The sequence below is a fragment of the Oryctolagus cuniculus genome, chromosome 2 (genome assembly GCF_964237555.1).
Source record: "Oryctolagus cuniculus chromosome 2, mOryCun1.1, whole genome shotgun sequence".
Classification (NCBI taxonomy): Eukaryota; Metazoa; Chordata; class Mammalia; order Lagomorpha; family Leporidae; genus Oryctolagus; species Oryctolagus cuniculus.
In genome coordinates, this window is record NC_091433.1 from 102,316,676 (window position 1) to 102,321,710 (window position 5,035).

A 5,035-nucleotide genomic window follows, 5' to 3' on the forward strand; every position below is an offset into this window, starting at 1 on the left:
GTAAAATGCTTTGTTCGGGGATCTAAGATAGCTGGTTGAGGCTACAGACTCAATGTGTAACATTAGGAGGCATCCCATAAACGCAAGATTGAGGCAGGTCTGCAGAACGGGAACAGCAAGGGCAGAGAAGGAAAAGAAAGCTCTCAGTACTGCTGGGAGCAGCCAAAGATCGACACTTTGAAGCTGTTGTCTGGTGACATTATCTTTATATTGAAATAAGTCACATCAGAATTTAGAAAATTAAACCTCAATATATGCCATCGGATTCCTGTCAAGCAAAACATAGCAACTAAGCTGGTGATGGGTCATTTTTCACACGAATATTTTTAGCTTTGTTTGGACTTGTGCTCCAACTGTTCCAGGGTACATTTTGAAAAATAAAAGTTAGTCTTCAAAAATAGTGAGTACATAATAAGTAGAGTGCTTAATATCAACTTGTTGCCCCGCACCCCAATAGATCAGCAATCACTGCTCACCACATTAGAAAGCAGAGAGTAGAAGGTGGCCCAGGTCCTTGGGCCCCTGCACCCACGTGGGAGACCCAGAAGAAGCTCCTGGCTCCTGGCTTTGGAATAGCTCAGCTCCAGCCGATGCAGCCATCTGAGGAGTGAACCATCAGATGGAAGACCTCTCTATCCGTCTCTACCTCTCTCTGTAACTCTTTCAAATAAATAAAACAAATAAAAAAAAAAGTGAGTAATCTCCATTCATCATGTTGTATTAGCAGGTGGTACTGTTCTTGTGTAGAATATCTATTGTCCAAGGTGAAACCTGAAACTGTAGTACACAAACCTATGTTTCCCTAAGATTCTTGGTCTCGCATGAAAAAGTAACAAGAGTATAAAACAGTCTCCAACTTAAAAGAGTTGGACCTACGATTTTTTAACCCTCTGGTGGTATGAGCATTCCGTAGAAGCTGCAATTCGAATTTTGAGTTCAGATGTTTTTTCAGGCTACTGCTTAAGAAGTCCAGCCTTGTGGCACTGGGAGGCAGCAGCTGCAGCTCCCCGGCAGCCCGACAATCCTAAGGGGAAATAACTGCCACTCTGCAGTGTGCAGTGTTGCTAAGCTAGGATGTTCCATAGGCCAGGTGGATTGAATGTATTTTCAGCTTACAGTGTTGTCAACTTAACAATGGGTTATCAGATCACAGCCCCTGTGTCGGTCAGGGTGCATGAGTGCTTATTAAAGAAAAGTCTGTCTTTCATTAGTGCTTTCATTCAGGAGATAATGTGTGGTGTTTCCTTCTGACACTGGCAGAGTAGCTTGTTTCAGGCCAACCCCCTCATGGTGAATAACTAGAAAACCCACATAAAGTAAGTGTTGTGTCAAGACTAGAGAGAGAGAGATGGAAACCCAGGAACGTGAACCCAAGATCTGACCTGACTTTTCCCCTGGTCAATCAGACAACAGAGACTGCTGTAAAAACTTAGCCTAGTGTGATACAAACCCAAGGAACTGGGGAAAACAACTCAGGCTGTTTCCTTTCAGTAAAACAAGGGACCTTAATAAACACCCAACCTTCCAATTGGACCCTAGAAGAGCCACACTGTAGATACGGGGGTGCCAAAAATATGAGGATACCTTAGAAAGTAAGGGGGTAGGTATTCAGCCTAGCAGTTAAGAAACTGTTTGGGGGGCTGCGCTTTGGCACAGCAGGTTAATGCCCTGGTCTGAAGCGCTGGCATCCCATATGGGCGCTGGTTCGAGACCCGGCTGCTCCACTTCCGATCCAGCTCTCTGCTATGGCCTGGGAAAGCAGTAGAAGATGGCTCAAGTGCTTGGGCCCCTGTGCCCACATGAGAGATATGGAAGAACTCCTGGCTCCCCACTTCAGTTGAGTACAGCTCCAGTCATTGTGGCCAACTGGGGAGTGAACCATCAGATGGAAGACTCTCTCTCTCTCTCTCTCTCTCTCTCTCTCTCCCTCTCCCTCTCCCTCTCCCTCTTTCTCTTTCTTCCTCTCTTCTTTCTGTGTAACTCTGACTTTCAAATAAATAATAAATAAATCTTTTTTAAAAAAAGACATTTCTTGGTACACGCTTATGAAAGTGCTGGTGTCTGAGTATCAGTTCCACTCCTAATTCCAGCCTCCGGCTAATGTACACTCTAGGAAGCAGTAGGTGATGGCTCAAAGAGCTGGGTCCCTGCTACACAAGAAGGACCTGTATTGGGTTCCCAGCTCCAGCCTTTGCAGGCTTCGGGGAGTGAATTAGTGGAGGGAAGAGTTCTCCCTCAGTCTCTCCCAATCCTAGCCCCATCCCCACCGCCCATCAATCTCTGTCTCTCTTTCTGCTTTTCAATTTTTTTTAAATTAATGGAAAATGGAATTAAAACATAATTTTATTTGGAGGTAAATATTTTGAAATCCATATTTATGAGAGGTCATAAAATGTTCATGGAATGTACATATTAAGAAAAAATGCATGGCTCTCTATGATTATTTTGCATGAAAATAACATCTCTTAATTAAATTTTCTATAAGCTTTAAAAAAAAAATTGCTTTACTTATTTGGAAGGCAAAGTGACAGAAAGAAAGGAAAAGACAGAGAAAGAGCTGGTTCACTTCTTAAAGGGCTTCAATGGCCAGGGTTGGGCCAGGGTGAAGCCAGGAGACAGGAACTCCACCCAAGTCTCCCACGTGGTGACAGAGATCCAGGTACTTGGGCTATACTTCGCTGCTTTCCTAGGTGTTTTGGCAGGGATCTGGCTAGGAAGTGGAGCAGCTGGGGTTCCAACTGTCACTCTGATATAGGATGCTGGTGTTGCAACACCACCATGCCGTGAATATATTGAAGGCCCCTTTAGAATGTTCTCCCAAAGAGTCAGGCCCAGATTCAAATCATCTCAGTCTTTCAGTGTAGTAAAGGATCTACTGTTCTACACTGAGCAAAAGGAAATCTTCTCTTGAGTAGGACAGCATTTATACAAGCAGTTATACATGCAGAGCATCTGGCATTTATGCAAAAATAACCAGGGAAATAAAATGGCAGACAATCACAGGACACCAAGAAAAAGCAGACACCAGAAACATTCTCAAGGAAACCTGAGAATGACATCTATGATGCATACACTTAAACTCTAATTTTTGGAAGAAATTAAATAAGGAAAAACATAATTCTAAGAAAAGCCAGAAATAATAAAACATTATGTAAAATTCCAAAACTAAAAATTACATTATCTGAATCCATAGATAGGTTAATGTCAGACCAAAGTTGGAAAAAAATATGGGGATGCTTTGTGGCGTAGTGGGTAAAGCCGTCTCCTGTGACACTGGCATCCCATATGAGTGCTAGTTGGTGTCCCAGCTGCTCCACTTCCAATCCAGCTCCCTGCTAATGTGCCTGGGAAAGCAGCAGAAGATAGCCCAAGTGTTTGGGCCTCTGCACCCACATGCAAGACATAGAAAAAGCTTCTGGCTCCTGGCTTCTGCCTGGCCCAGCCCTAGCCACTGCAGCCATTTGGGGAGTGAACCAGAGATGGAAAACCTCTTGGCCAGCACCGCGTTTCAATAGGCTAATCCTCTGCCTGCGGCGCCGGCACACTGGGTTCTAGTCCTGGTCGGGATGCCAGATTCTGTCCCAGTTGCCCCTCTTCCAGTCCAAATCTCTGCTGTGACCGGGAGTGCAGTGAAGGATGGCCCAAGTGCTTGGGCCCTGCACCCGCATGGGAGACCAGGAGAAGCACCTGGCTCCTGGCTTTGGATCAGTGCGGTGTGCTGGCCGCAGCGCGCCAGCCGCAGCGGCTATTAGAGGGTGAACCAACGGTAAAGGAAAACCTTTCTCTCTGTCTCTCTCACTGTCTAACTCCGCCTGTCAAAAAAAAAAAAAAAAAAAAAAAAAAAAAAAAAAAACCTGGGATTAATGCGAGATGATACAATACATGAGGATGAAGATGTAAAAGAAGCCAAAAGAAGGCTTCCTGAGAAACTTTATAATGATAGGGTGTTTCGCATTAAGAGAGCACTGGACCTGACCATGAGGTATCAGATCTTGCCTAAAGAGCAATGGACAAAATATGAGGAGATAAATTCTACCTTGAACCATATCTGAAAGAGGTTATTCGGGAAAGAAAAGAGAGAAGAATGGGCAAAGAAGTAATCACATATTTGAAATCTGTAGACACTGCTGTCCTGATGTATTTTTCCAAAACTGATTAACCTGAAACACAACTTAGAAAAAAAAAAAACTAGAATTTATGACTTGGTAGTAGGAATCTAAAGAATGGTGCAGTGGCTTTGGAAAACAGTTTGTCAGTTCCTCAAAATGTTAAAAATAGAGTTAGCATGTGACCCCACAATTCCATTCCTATGCCCACACACAAAGGAATTGCACACGTTCTGCTCACAATAGCATTCCTTATAATATCCCAAAGTGGAACTGGTCCAAATGTCTACGAACTAATATTATATGGTAAAGTCATACAATGTTACTCAGGCCTAAAAGGAATGTCGTACTTACCCATGCTGCAACATTGAAAACCTTATTCTAAATGAAACAAGCACAGACTCTAAAGGTTGAGTATTATGTTATTTCATTTACAGAAATGGTCCACAGTAGGCAAATCCATGGTAACAGAAAGATTAGTAGTTGCAGAAGAGGGAAATAAGGAGTGACTACTGAAAGATAAAGAATTTATATTTAGAGTAATGAAAATGCTCTCAAGTTAAATAGTGGTGATGATTGTCCAACCTAAAACTACTTAATCATATACTTTTAAAAAGTGAGTTGTGTTATTTGTAGCTGATTTTAATAAGTGCTATCTCAAATACACTTACTGGATAAATATTGAAAGCCCTGCTTTGAGACAAGGATCTCCAGTACCACCATGTCTACCTAACATTGTAATGGGAGTTGCAGAGCAATAAAGCACAGAAATAAGTGAATAAAATACAAAAGATTTGAAAAAATAAATAAAATCATCATTGTTGACATAGACATGATTGTGTATGCAGAAATCAAAAAAAAAATCCACAGAAAAACCAAAAATGAATGAAATCATTTTAATCTATGATATAAAACAATGTACAAAAATC

General features: G+C 42.2%; 1 pseudogene; it reads left to right on the plus strand.

The window, feature by feature from the left end:
* Nucleotides 1-3,854: 3,854 nt before the first annotated feature.
* LOC103346729 (cytochrome b-c1 complex subunit 7 pseudogene) lies at nucleotides 3,855-4,100 on the plus strand (annotated as a pseudogene).
* The last annotated feature ends 935 nt before the right edge of the window (nucleotides 4,101-5,035 follow it).